General features: G+C 36.0%; 1 protein-coding gene across 1 annotated transcript in view; it reads right to left on the bottom strand.

Annotated features, from left to right (window-relative positions):
- LOC126249020 (ATP-dependent helicase brm-like) overlaps positions 1-9,444 on the bottom strand; it is a 285,958-nt gene extending 276,514 nt beyond the window's left edge. Inside the window, exon 1 of the mRNA XM_049950621.1 lies at positions 9,378-9,444. The gene's annotated coding sequence lies outside the window, so the exon portion shown is untranslated. The remainder of the gene's footprint in view (positions 1-9,377) is intronic.
- Positions 9,445-15,872: the final 6,428 nt, after the last annotated feature.

Raw genomic sequence — 15,872 nt, 5'->3', positions numbered from 1 at the left:
CAAATGTTTGTACTTACTGTATTGACATACAAGTAATGCTTCTGCCTAGTATCATGAGGGTGGTAATCACAGTTATACAGCAAGGAAGAGGCAGTATACTGAGATTTTTAAATATTGGTCTACAGGAGTCTCTGTACTTAGCATGGTTTATTATTCTAACAATCTTTTTCTGTAGCCTAAATGTTCTGTTAGTACCTACGGAGTTCCCCCAAAAGATAATGCCGTACATCAACAGTGGCTGAATACTGCCATGGTACATTGTGATCACAGACACACGGCTTGTATTTTGTGCGAGGATTCTTACTGTGTACGTAAGTGTGTTTAGCTTTTTATTTACATGGTTAAGATGTGTCTCCCATTTTAGGTTTTGCTAAATATGTATACCTAAAAATTTTGTGTCGCTCACAGATGAGACAGTTTTTCCATCAATTTTAAAAATTGGTCTTGCAGGATGTAGTTTCTGTGAATTGTGGAAATTGACTGTCAATGTTTTTTCATTATTTATTATTAGCTTGTTTGTTCTGAACCATTGTGTCAAATTTTGTATTATACCTGTAGCTGTTTTCTGTAGGCTTTCTTCATCACGTGATTTGATTAGAATATTTGTGTCATCTGCAAAAAGTACTGTTGTCCCTTTAGTTATTTTTTCTTACAAATCATTAACATAAAGAATGAAAAGAATTGGCCCAAGGACTGACCCTTGAGGAACTACATATGTAATGTTTTGAGCATTACTGTAAAAATTACAATTTTTTGTGTTTTCAAGTCTTTGTATTTTATTTGAGTGATCTGTTGACGGTCATGAAAGTAGGAATGTATCCACTTGTTTGGCAGGCCTCGTATTCCATAATTACCTAGCTTCTGCAACAGAGTATTACGATCAATTACATCGAAGGCTTTACTAAGGTCAAGAAATATGCCAGACACATGTTGTTTATTATCTACTGCAGTTAGAATTTCATTTAAGAAGGTATAAATAGCTGACTGTGTTGATCTGCCAGTTCTGAATCCGTGCTGCGCATCACTTATTATGTTTTCTAAGACTGAAGCACATTAAATTCATTCATTGCCTTTGAGAATGAAATCAATTTCATTATCTTTAGCTCCTAAATTCAGGTGTGACCATTCCACGAGGGCAAAGCAAAAGACCGACAGAGACCATTTTCCTTGCCTCAAAAGGCACACTTATTTTGCAACAAATTCAGCTATTAGATTAACACAGTTAGTCCAGTTTTCCAGTGAGTATATTAATTCCCTAATGTCTGATTCTGGTAGGTTTGCAAAATATCTACTTATGGTTGCCAACTTTTCAGTGGAAGGAGGAGGATTAAGATTGAAGGTCCCATCAGTAATGAGGTCATTAACAGACTAAACACAAGCTTGGAATTCAGAAGGATACCATCCATGCCAGTTTTCAAGGAAGCCTTTTGATATTTGCCTGAAGAAATCTAAAGGAGGAGGAAGGGAGGGATGACTAAAAAACGACAACAGAAAACCTCAATCAGGGTAACGATGAAGGAATTTGAATAACTGCCCTCCCAAATGAGAGTCCAGATTTTTTTACATCTGCGCCAACTCACTCAGTCTTCTCACTAGATTTGAATGTTTTCTACCTACAATTTTTCCTACAAAATTATGTGGCAATTGTTGGAAGTGAAGGACTATCAAATTTTATCTAGCTACAAACAGGCATGAACTTATAGATGTCAGTATATAGACAATGAGTAGTGATCATATCACAGCGACAATGGTTACTGAGACTAATGAATGCAACAACTGTTACTGAGGCTAATGAATCCATCAAGAGCACTAGGAGACTGTTTTTGCTAGAAAGAGCAGATAAGCATCTCTTAGCATCCCACTTAAGACAATGAATGTACATCATTTAGTTCCAGCATGAAGGTTGTAGAGGTATTATGGGCAAACTTGAAACAGATTATAAATCACACTACGGAGAACTATGTGGTTGGATTAAGGTCGGTAAAGACAAACCACAGTTTACTAACAAAATCCGAATAATGCTAAGAAAGAAGTGACTGTTGCACTTTCAGTTCAAAAGAGAATGCACAAAGGACAACAGGGAAAAGTAAGTAGAAATTCTTGTGCCTGTACAACTATCACTGCACAAAGCATACAACTACCATCATCATATTTTGGCAAACGATCTTGCCGAGAACCCGAGAAAATGCTAGTCCTATGTAAAATTGCTGACCAGTGTGGTGTGACAATAGATGACGTGCAACAGGAAAGCTGAAATTTTAAATTTTGTGGTTAAGAAATCACTCACGCAGGAGGATAGTACAAACATGCAGTCATTTGGCCATAGCACATATTCCCGTATGGAGGACATAGCAATAGACATCCTTGACGTACAGAAGCAACTGAAACAGCTGATAAGTAAGTCACCAGATCAAGATGGAATCACAATTCAGTTTAACAGATAGCACTCTACAACATTGGCCCCTTATATACCTCACATTTAACACGAATCTCCCAACCAGCAAAATGTCCCAAGCAACTGGAAAAAAGTGCAGGTGACTCCCGCGTAAAAGAATGGACCAGCAGAATTACAGACCAGTACCCTTAACATCAGTTTGCAGCACAGTCCTTGAACATATCCTCAGTTCATATCCTCGATTCAAATATAACAAATTTTCGTCAAGGTATGTACTGTCTATGCCACTAATTGAAGGCAGTTTGTTTATCGCCACACGCATTTCACTTATTTTATTTAGGAAGCATCATCAGTGGCCTGTAATACATGTTTCCTGTTATACATACAATAATGGTATTATGTGGTAGATATAATATGCTGCTATATGCTACCACATAATACCTTTATTGTATGTATAAAAGGAAACAGGTCACTGATGATGCTTCCCAAATAAAAGAAGCAAAATGCGTATGGCAATAAACAATTAGTTGCACAGATGGAATGTACCTCCACAAATTTAAAGCAACTAAGGGAAAGACAGAAAACAGAAAAGATGACGATAACAAATTTTCTCGATGCGGAAAAGCTTCTGCCCACATATCAGCATAGATTCAGAAGCATCACTCTTTGGAAATCCATCTTGCCATCTTCTCACACGGTATCACGTGAACCATGGGTGCAGGGCAACAGGAAGAATCCATTTTCCTAGATTTCCAGAAAGCATTTGACACGGTGTCCCACTGCAGATGGTTAACGAAGGTACAAGTATACAAAATAGGTTCCTAGGTATGTGAGTGGCTCAAAGACTTCTTAAATAATAGAAACCAGTACGTTGTCCTCACCACCGAGTGTTCATCAAAGACAAGGGGATCATTAGGAGTGCCCCGGGAAAGTGTAATAGGATTGCTATTATTCTCCATATACACACAAATGATCTGTCAGACATGATGAGTAGTAATCTGCAACTGCTTGCTGATGATTCTGTGATGCATGAGAAAGTATTGTTACTTAAGACTTTATGAGGATACAACATGACTTATACAAAATTTCTAGTTGTGATGAATGGCAGCTTTCTCTTACTGTAGAAAAATGTAACTAAATGCAGATGAGTAGGAACAGCAATCCCATAATATTCAAACTGAGCCTCAGTGATGTTCTGCACGACACCGTTACATCAATAAAATAGCTAGGCATAACATTGCAAAGTGAAACGAAATTAAGCAAGCACATACGGACGGTAGTAGGGAACGTGAATGGTCAGTCTCGGTTTATTGGAAGAATTTTAGAAAAGTGTGGTTCATCTGTAAAGGAGACCACATATAGAACACTAGTGCAACTCATTCTTGAGTAATGTTCACGTGTTTGGCATCCCCATCAAACTGGATTAAAGGAAGACACTGGAGCATTTCAGAAACAGTAACAGAATTTGTTACTGGTAGTTTCGATCAACATGAGAGTGTTATGGAGATGCTTTGTGAGCTCAAATGGGAATTCCTGGGGAGCACACAACGTTCGTTTTGCAAAACGCTATTGAGAAAATGTAGACACCCGGCATTGGAAGTTGAATGCAGGACAATTCAACTGCCACCAATTTACATTTCACATAAGGACCATGAAAATAAGAAAAGAATAATTAGGGACCACGTGGCATATAGAGGGTCATTTTTCTCTTGCTCTGTTTGTGAGTGCAACAGGAATGGAAACTACTATTAGTGGTACGAAGTATCCTCAGCCATAGTGAAATATTTATGTAGATGCAGAGATGAGACTGAAACTACCAAGTTTCCTATAAATCTTCAACAACTTTGTTTGAGATGAACCGTATAGAACTTTTTTTACCATGGCACTTTATTCTTGTTTATCAATTTGACATAAAAATGACTAGTTAAATAACCTATTTATCAAAACTGCCCTGCATTTCAAATTAATACTTCACTTTCTTTGTTGTGTAAATTGTACAAAAATCATGACGACAACACTCACTGATACAAACACTATCTCTATGTCTCATAACTTTTCCCTTTGCCCTTGTACAACAAGCACATTGTATGTTGGCTGAACTGCTATGTGATATGGTAATAACCAAGAGGGTGAACTTTGCTTCCAAGCTTCCATATGAACATTCCACAAGTTGAATCCAATGAATGTGCAAATTGCTGGCACTGAAAACAGCACACTGAGTTAACATTCATGCAGTTCATTTAAGTCATAGACAGCATTGGGCCAGTTCAGTAAGAATCAGCAAAGCAGTATTACTGAGCTCACCATTCACTAGATTCATAACATGATTGAAATTCCATCATAATACTACTTTTTCCATCTAAATTGGAGCTTTCTTGCTTATAAGTTGAAAACTTTGTTGCATATGACCAATCCCTTGAAAATATTGGAGCACGTTGCACATTTTTACAGCAACAGAATATCCAAAGATTTCTGGATTGTAAATGTTTGGGAGCTTTACTTCAGCTTACTGTCTCTACAGGCATAACATCATTCAGTAAACATTTAATAGCTTTTAATTTTCCACCTAAGCCAATGATACACTCTTTGATATCAAATTACAGCATTTTTTAATATGCCCTCTTCTCTCTTCATAACAATAAAGTCATTAATTAACGAAAGTAGTGTTACACTACTGTTTCAATATTTGATGTCTTCACTTCAAAATAACTACTGAAAAAATTACTTTGTTAGTTATTTATATGTTCCGTACGCCATTCTTTACTTTTCTTCTATCAAAATGATATAGTGTGAGTCAGTTTACAAGATGTGTGTATATCATTAGTATTAACATTAATTAACACATGTTTTAGTCCTACTCATGCAACTACACTTAAAAAAAAAAGAAAGAAAAAGTATCCTTTTCAGGCTACCAGTTTTTAAATATAAATTTGTCCATAGAGTAGGAGTAGTTTTCCAGGAGCAATGATTTTATGTTAGATTTAAAACTTGCTTTGCTACCTGGCACACATTTTTAGTTATTTGGCAGATGATAAAAAAAAAAAAAATGCTGTTACTTATTTTACTCTTGTCTGAGCCACTGACACCTTTAATAATGGGTAACAGAGGTTGCTTTAATCTCTAGTGTTGTAGGTATGGACTCCAATTGTTGTTCTCAAATTGTGATGGATTATTTATGACTAAATAACAAATACACACATCAAAAAAAGTTTTGCATCACCCCAGTTCCAAGAACTCCTGAAGATAAATGTTGACTGGATAATGTGTATCACAGACACAGCCCCTTTGACTGTTCAGAGATGTCACTAAACCCGCCCAAAGATGTACATAACCATGCATGAGCAGCCCCTATTAGATGGAGGGGGTACAACAGCCGATCAGTACTCCCGAATACATTACTTTTTCAAATATTCTGGAAAAAGATGTCAGTAAAAAAATTGGACAATAATTTATTAAAGTTTTTCTTGTCACTTTTTTTATGAAGAGGTTAACAATTGTATATCAAACTTTCTGGAAAAATCCCGAACCAGTGAAGCTTACATATTTCACTAAGGATTGTACTTATTAATTTAGAGCAACTTTTAACATTAAGCTTATCCATTATGGATATTTTAGACCCCATGACTGTTGACTAAAGTGATGTATCAACGGGCCATCAAAATGGAAGCAGACAGATGGACACTAACACAAAAAAGCTGCCCATATTGTAGCAAGCCAGCACCCAGAATTATCATAGAAGTAGTGATGTAACTTGCAGAAAACCATCTAAAGATGAACCTGAAAAGGTTCGAAAACTAGTTCATGGAATAATAAATAACTATTCACAATTTGACTGGTTGCAGTTTTATGTATTTACAACTTTTAAGAATTCTGTTTGAAATTCCATCATCATCATATGATATTTTGTTTTTTAAATTTTTTATAATACTGTTAATTTCAGTGGAGGGTGTTGGTGTTACTTAGTTTTGTACAACATTTTAATATATTCTCCTGTTTCTTCAACTGAACCATTTAATCCCATTTTTGCTGCTACATTCAGAAAGTGATTGTTGAAAATACTTGCAACTTATGAATTATCAATAACAGCAGTGTCATTTAGTTTAATTGTTATGATATCTTGTACACTCACTGCCTTTCCTGTCTCCCATTTGACAAAATCCCACATAGTTTTGATCTTATTATCTCCATTATTAACTTCTGTTGGGATGTACAGTACACATTCCTTGACATTTTAATGACTTTCCTTAAAATATTACAGTATTTATTATTTCATTTTATTTATGTATTTATTTTTTCTGGTAGTATACAAGTAATATCAGCTCTTTGCTTATTCTGGTCTTTATATAATTTCCCTCTTCATCTTACATGCAATTTTAATTCCCTTAGTTATCCATGGCTTACTGGTTTTGTTTTTTAATGCACTTTCCTGATTACTTTTTAGGAAAGCAATTTTTGAATAGTGACACATTATGGAATCAATTGAATTTGGCATTAGCATCTCTTTCTGTAAATATCTCAACTCATACCACCTCTTTCAACTTGCCCTTATTAGAACACTGCATCCAGTTCTCACTAGTAAGCCTCACTGCCTGCCTCCGGACCAAGAGTTGCTGCATGATTTATTTCCATTAACTGTGTGTTTCAGCCTGAGCACTGTCCATAAGAATGTTGTCAGTGTCCTATCTTGTTGCACAAGAGTTGCAAAACTTACCAACAAAATTAGAATAAAGCATCCAAATAATGATTCCACTTCACTTTTCATGGTAGTATTTTTTTAAATATCTCCATTCAAGTCTACACTGAAATCACTACAAACTACGAACTGTTTCTTATTGTCTGTCAAGTTGCTCTGTAATGCATCTAGATTTCTCATGAATGCAAAAACAGAAAAGCTTTGTAGAGAGAATCTGTAGGTTATAACAATTATCAGATAAGTATTCTGCAGTAACAACTCACAAGCACATGCTTTTAGGTTCTCGTCTACACAAAAACTATTTGTTTTAAAATTCTGACATCGTGTCCAACTTTTACGTATGTTCCAACTCCTCCTTTTCCATATTAACTTTGTTGGAGCACTGTCTATAAATATTGTATCAGTGTCCTACTATTTTGTTCACAAGAGTTGCAAAACTGAAATATGAAATTGGACTGAAACACTCAAATGGTAATGATCCCGTTCACTTTTCCTGCTAGTATCTTTAAATAAATCCCCATTGAAATTTCCACAAACTACTAACTATTTCTTGTTTTACACCAGGTTGTAACATAATGCATCTAGATCTCTCATGAATACAGTAACAGAAAAGTTTTCTAGAGGGAATCTGTTGATTGTTAGAATTATCAGATTAGTATTCTGCAGAAACAACTCAAAACCACATGCTTCTATGTTCTGATCTACACAAAAACTATTTGTTTCAATACTTCTGACTTTGTGTGCAACTTTTACACATGTTGCAAGTTCTCCTTTTTCCACATTAACTTTGTGGAGTGGTTATTAGAATAACTCATTACCGCTTGACCTCTAGCACCTGATGTCTATCGTACAATACTGTTAATAACCATTAAAGTGAGCTTACATAGAATCTTCACTGTGTGAGTAAGCCTATTGTTGGTGTATACAAATAAGTATTGGGCCATGACTCTCACTTATCTACAAAGCATGCTGTACATATAAATGGTGAAAGATTTCTCTAGAGATTTTGACCTTCTACGCAGTCTATGTGGTTAAGGAAAGAGGTTGTAATTTAAATTAGATAAAACACATTTCATTAAATTCTGCACTAAGCATGATGTAATTTTATCAACAAACAACAACCAGGAGCAATTTTAAACTTGTTGGGTCCACCCACCAGTTTACTTGTTCTCTATTTGCCTCTCACATGGGCCATGTCCTACAGTATCTCTGCCTGTTTGGGAGCCACACTGTGTTCTGTCTATAGTACAGTCCTGTATTAATGCATATTTAGTTACCAGTACTTAGAACTGGTGAGCAATAATGCACACACACTCATCATTATAATTTACCCTTTAAAGTGCAACAAAATTCAGCCCATTAAACGCCCAGCAAGATATAAAAGCTACAGCACCTAACATATAAAAACACATTTGCCAGCAAAGGGGGCATTATCACCATGAAACATTTTTTTGGAGAGAAAAAAAAGCAATCTCTTACTTTTGTCGAGAACTACACAAGCCCCCCCCCCCCTCCTCCCAAAGAAAAAAAAAAGGAACATCACAATTCTGTAGAGATGAACCAAGATTGCCGAGGGTCACTGAAGTGTAGAAATGAATTTTTCGTGCTTGTGTGGACTGCCAATAAGGACGATACAATTCATTCCGGAACCTTCCGTGTTACTTTTAGAGCGTGAAACTACCGTATCGATGTGAGTACGTAGCTACAAAATGTAAACAGAACACTCATGCCACTATATCTATTCAAGGTCTTTGTGATTGTCTCACACAGTATTTTAATTAAGAAACTTGAAAGTTGTGGAGTAAGGTACACACAGCTAGTATAGAAATTAAATCTAGGCAAAGGAAAATAATTTTTTTGAAGATTTATTTGAAACTTGAACAGCTTTTGGGTACACAACTTTTTCCTTTGTCCGCTGCAACTATCTGCTTTCAAAAGAATAAATGGCCTTATTTGTAATAATTGTGAAACTAAAAGCATCACATCACTGAATACGTTATACTTGCTTCGGGTGGTTGTTGTGGTAACATTTGACTTCGTAAGCACGAAATTAGAGGTAACAACAAATACATTCCGTGTATTATTCTATAGCTCCACACAAGTTCTGAAACTAAAAGCGTTGACGATATGCAGTAAAGGAGTTTGTAAACAAATATATCACTTCCATCGGAATAGAAACGTTGTCTCTTACGAAGTCACACGGCACCACTATTCCGAACTAAACGTCAATGCCTTTATTACAATTTACATAATCAAAGACAAGTATCTTACTTTTGTTTTGCCACTCACATCAAACTCCTTACGTCTCCGTTCCAACTCAAACTCCAACTTCTACTCAACAATACACACAACAAACTAAGACTATACACAAAGCCAAAGTTACAGTTCTTTCCACAGATGACTTGTGTCTAGGGACAGCAAACGTTAGTGTCGATCGGTTTGCCTAAGGTATGTCCACACGATGCCTCTTTCGTCGTGCGCAATCGCAAACGCACGGGAATAAAAGTGCACGCACAAAAATGTGAGCAACAAGCGCAGGGACGTTCTCGAGCCCACACTTCACCTCATTGCGCTAGCAGTCTACTATGAATCCTCTTCTTTGCTTGGGAGCTTGCGTTGCGTTTATTGTGATGAAAAGGCGACAGAAAAAGAAAACGCAAAAGTGACTGTAGATAAATAAGTATATGAACAACAGAGATACGAGAACTAGAAAGTGATGGCAACGTTTTGTCTGCAGATTTCAGAAGGAGGTCATAACGAGATTTTAGATTTTGTGCCCGGGAAACTGTAGTGATAAGGCTGGCAATAAAATATTGTTGGTTAGCAACTGGCGACTTAACTCGTTTGAATGATTTATTCCCCATTTCAAAACAAAGCATTTCAGTTATATCAAATTTGTAACTTGTAATGTAGAATAATCGTAATTTATTATTTGATTATTTTATAATATTCTGGAAAAGCCTAAGCTTGTAATTATTAGCACATTTTGTTCCTATACACATATTACAATTTGTTTCTATTAGGAGCTATAAGTACCGTCCTCATGTACAATAATTACTCATTCCATACCCTCTCTTGCATACTGAATGACCGGAACACGAATAATAAATATAAATAAAAGTGAAATCCTTAATGGAGATTCTTAGCCATCATGTCAAGGTTAATTAACTTTTAGTGCGTCATTTGTATGTAATCATAAAATATGAGATGTAGATTAACATTCTCGGACTCGACAAATTTGGGAATTTCATATACGCCAGAATCCACTAGAACGGAGGTGTTATTTTTCAGTTTTGTATTTTTTTGCATTATCGGTGTGCTTCATTTCCAGTTTTAGTAGTTTATTGAGGAGCTACACAAACCCAACATTTCTTTCGTTCAGATGTCAGGCTCATCAGTTGTGCTTCAAATTACCATAGCGTGAATATTCATCCACGTTTTCACATATACTTTTCATACACGAAACTTTTAGTATCCTGTATTTACAATATACGAATACTTTTAATATCTTCTTCTTTATAGAAACATGATCGGAAGCTTTTCATCTAATACATGGCGTTCAGGGCAACACATCTCGAATTTTTATTAAAATGATATTCAGAAGCAGCATTCCATACGACATTTTTTTTCTCTGTCTGTAATCATCTACAAACTTAAGCGTGCTTCCTTCGAAGTCAGCAGACATTATTGCACATAAATCGCTTCATAGTATAACCTTAACACACTGCACAAACACCTACGACCCCAGCTGCCAGTCGTCTGCTAAAAAGCGCAAAGGTTAACACCTAAGGCGGGTAGCAGTGCGCATTACGCACGCCCACCATTTTCCAGGAAATGACGCATGCACAAATGCGCATGCGTAGTTGCACTGTTGTAAATTTATACGCATGCACAAAGTTGACCACAAATAGGCATCGTATGGACACATATGTAGCGCTATCTGGTGGCAGACAGCAAAAGCTTACAACAGACTCCCGTGTACTGTAATGGTTTTTGTATTCGTCTCATAGCATACATTTTACAGATAATCTGATCGCACTGTACAGGAGATACATCATTTTATAGCTTATGATCTACATAGTTACATAATTTTTTAACACGCATTTTCCAACACAGGTTTATGTTGAACACATTATTAAACTATGTAATAAAATGGAACATCTACAGCTGTCCTTACGATGTGATTTATTATATGACTACCAGTTTCGGTGCTTCAGTGCACGATCTCCAGGCCTTAACTGACGCTGAGGGAGTTAATTCCATCAGGGAAGTGTGCTGGGTCCGGTGTTGTTCTTGATTTATATAAATGACTTTCCACAATATATCCGACATGGAGAGAAGATATTGTTTGCCGATGACAGCAATATTATAATCACCAGTGAGACATCAGCACAAATTTTGGAAAATTGTAATGAATCACTGAAAGATGTCTACAAATGGTCTACAGAGAATAAAGTGACCTTAAATATTAAGAAAACAAATAGCATACGCTTTAGAATAAACAGAAAAAACAGTCCGCTAAAGTTAAAGCTACATAACACCTCTGTAGACGAAGTGCCCACCACAAAATTCCTAGGGTTGCATATTGACAGCCAGCTTAGGTGGAGTGAACATGTCAAAAAACTCACAAAAAAGATATCTACAACGTGTTACGCACTTAGAGTTCTCTCCTCAGTATGCAGCGATGAATGTCTAAGAACTGTATATTTTAGCTATGTACATTCAGTCATAAGCTATGGGATAATTTTCTGGGGAAATAATGTACTCAACTTACAAACAGTTTTTAAAATGCAGAAGAGGGCAGTGAGAATTATAACTAAAAGCAGTAAGTGGGCTCACTGCAGAGAACTATTCAAAATACTTGGTATTCTAACTGTTCCCTGTTTATTTATGTTCCACACTACAGTATATATAAAGAAAAATATAGTGAATTATAGTACAAACAGCATTTTACACAGCTATAGCACAAGAACAAGCCACTGCCTTCATCTAGATAGGAGAAACAAGCATAAGACCCAAAAATGTTTCTTGTATCAGGGTGTAAAATTGTATAACAAGCTGCCACAGGAAATCAAAGAAATTAACAGCATGTACTGTTTCAGAAAAACTCTTAAACTGTATTTTCAGGAACACTGTTTTTACACAGTAAGTGAATATCTAAATGTTTGAATGTAATTTAAGTGACATAATGACATTGTATTGTATATTCTGTAAATGTATAACAAGCTGCACAGGACATCAAAGAAATTAACAACATGTACTGTTACAGAAAACCCTTAAACTATATTTTCAGGAACACTGTTTCTAAACAATAAGTGAATATTTAATTGTTTGAATGTAATTTAAGTGATAAATGTCATTGTATTCGTATACTCTGTAAATGCATATAAAAGTGTCAATGTATCTGCAAAAATCACTGTATCCAAACTGACAACATCCATACATTGCAAAATGTCTACGGATGGCTAATCAAATAAATAAATAAATAAATAAAGATTGATCAGTGGCCAATATCTATGAACTGGTTTTCGCAGACTACCTGTAACAACGACATTGTGTCTCCAACCATAAACTACCAACTGTACTTCCACACTTTTGTCTATACTTTAGGAGAGTGAAAATCATTTTAGAAGCTGATAAATGGAGGTTTCTCTGTAACCTGCCTGACCTTACTGCAGACTACATTTCAAGATAATTTTTCCAGACTTGTAAACTCGAATATCTCATACCTTGCTATCCCAGAAAATTATGGAAAGAATTATGTTGCCACAACGTTCTTTTTGCCATAGACCAAATGTTAGACTTTTCATGCGTGTAATTTATACAAAATTTCATAAAAATCAAAACTGATAAAACAAAAACAAATATTTATTTGAAGGAGCTGATATAGAATGTTTCATTTGCTATACATGCAATTTAAATAACTCGTTTCTGAGACCTTTGTAAGTTTACAAATCGTATCGAAGAAACATACTATCACCTATTTTATCATGTTTCTCACCATAACAAAATGTTCTTAGACGATTTGCTTCACTTTTTTCACTCACTCTCATTACCACTGATTATTTTCATTTGCTTTTTATTTATCAGCAAAACACTAATGCTAGTCAGATAGCACAGGCAGTTTTTATTCTAAATTCATACCGTTGCACTGAAAATGTCTTAATATCAATAAACCTGAAGTCCTGAAACACATTGTACCTTACAGGCTGTTCCATCACGCGAAACGTCTTTAACAAGAGGATTTTCTACGTCACTACTACTAAGAGTATTGACTATAGAAACAGTTCGCCGATTTTCAAAATATTTCAAACACTTGAAAAAATACATTTGTGTTGTTTAGATCTTGCTCTAATAATAGACTCATTAAGTTAACTAGCTTTTATCACAAAACCTGACAGCTGTTACTGATTCTCCATTCCAGTCCAGTGCGTTAACAGATACTTTTACATCTCCAGGCTTATGAAGTATAATTACAGTAGTCTCTGTACTATTGGCAAATACAGTCCGCTGAAAGGGATGTTACATAAAAACATATAGCTACTCGTAAACTGCAGCAATTGGATATAAACTTTTAGATAGAACTACATGAAGCTTCACTACTTAAAGATCAAATTCAGCTCTATATTAATGAAGGGAACCAATGTCCATGATATTTATGTAGACATCGGCAATAAACACGGATTCAAACCAATCTACCTGGGCAGTCCTCTACACTCAAAAACTTACATAATTAGTCATTTAAGATAATAAGGACTGGAATACTTTTCTCGCGAAAAAGTACTTGTAGTTTGGGAAGAATATACATTTAAGTATGCTTTTAGTTGTGGGCTACATTCGAGGGCTTTTTTTCCCAGTAAACTATGGGTCCTACACACTGCACAAGCAGCTCTGGTACTTCGAAACATTGCGACAACTTACATGAGATTACTTCGGTAATTAACAATTTTGAATTTCGTGCGGAATGAATCAAACAATTCTTTGTCCTGAAGGCAAATGTAAGCTTTCACTGTCTGTCACCAGGATGGGCTATGACTTGCAGTCCCGACGCCAACCGAGCATAACTGTTCTACTCACTCGATCGGCACAAAGATTTGCTGTCCCTAGACGCAAGTCTGCAAAACTGACTGCAACAAAGATGTTAGCATCGAGGTATACTTCCATCTTCATTGAGGTTAGAATCTACACTCATTGGGTTACAGCCAGCCTGCACAATTTTGGGTTTAAGTGTTTAACATCGATAATATTGTCATGATATTGCCAAGAATAGACTTACACAGTAAGATGTTGATGAAAAATCCGTAATTGGACCTGCATGGTAATAAGAGTACTGGGATGGTGTGAACCTTGTGTAGAATCCACCACTGAACCATCAGCATCAGTCACTTCAACGTACTGCAGCAGCAGTCGATCAGCTGCAGTGAAGATTTTTTATGGACTACCATGTCCCGGTCAGTGCCACCAAAATTGTAAACACACGAACGTTAAACTCTTCACCTATCTCTGTGACAGGATAGTTTTAATTGTGCATCTGACTGTGCAGTTAATCAGAAACAAAATAGATGAAAGAGATGTATGTCTAAGCTCAAAGCCATGCCATGTTTTCATGTGTATACGAATATTGGCTCATATCTGCTGAGACTGCTTTGTCTATTCCATAATGGCTTATCTATATTTACTGCACCCCAATCTCTTATATCAATCAGTTTATTGATCAAATGGAGACTCTAAATAAGTAACTACTAGAAAAATACAGGCACTACAAGATAACATTCATGGTGATATTAATATTAACATAACATACAAATCACAACTGTCCCCCATTTCCACAACCTGCTAAGGTCCAACAACTTGTATTATGTAAATGACAAGCCAACTTGATTTGATGCATGCCTGGATGACACAGTCACCAACTTGATGACGCACTTTTTAATTAAGGTCTCTGAGGCAGAGCCAACCGAAAATATATATTAAAATAAATTTCTCAAGGAATTTAAATTATCAGAACGCATTTCGCATATTTTCATTGAGGATTTAAATAATGCTGGTCAATGTTTGTGGAACTGCTGGCACATTATGTTTTTCGAGCAGGTAGTAGCTAGAACTAAGGCTGCGCCACGAAATGCCTCTTAGGTTGCATAGTAGAGGTTTGGGGAAGGGGGGGGGGCGCTTCCTCAGAGTACAGCTCTTACGGGCGTTCAGAAGGCTCTAGTGTTTCAGCCTAACGGTATCCTACCAACTGGCACACAATTTTCACATCCCATTGCTTGCATCAAAAGGGAATAAACAGAATTAGTAGTAGTAGTAGTAGTAGCTTTATTCATCCATAGATCTCTTTTTACAAAGATATAGGACATGTCAAAGTATTTACAAGTTTAGATCAATTTAAAATAAGGTAATTCATATACACATATATTTACTGACTTCTAGTTAGAGACAATTATTAGATTTACTCCTGGTACACAATACTTTTTTTACAAATAACTTATTAAATAATGTAATGCCACACTTTTCACTCATATCTCACTATGAGTCACTGCACACACTATACACACATTGTTTCATGACACTTCACTCACTACACACACAAATACACACCTACACACACAAATACACACCCACACACACACACATAACACAGAAAGTGGTGAACTCTGGGCCATTTTCTGTACCACAACTTCCCATTTGCTATCCTGAAAAAACTGAGTCAGCATCCCTCCATAATGAGTAAGATGTTGAGCTCAGAAAGAAGAAGAGGTGTTAGTATCGTGCTATGCATAGCTT

Source organism: Schistocerca nitens, chromosome 3, assembly GCF_023898315.1.
Source record: "Schistocerca nitens isolate TAMUIC-IGC-003100 chromosome 3, iqSchNite1.1, whole genome shotgun sequence".
Classification (NCBI taxonomy): Eukaryota; Metazoa; Arthropoda; class Insecta; order Orthoptera; family Acrididae; genus Schistocerca; species Schistocerca nitens.
This window is presented reverse-complemented; position numbering and strand designations above follow the sequence as displayed.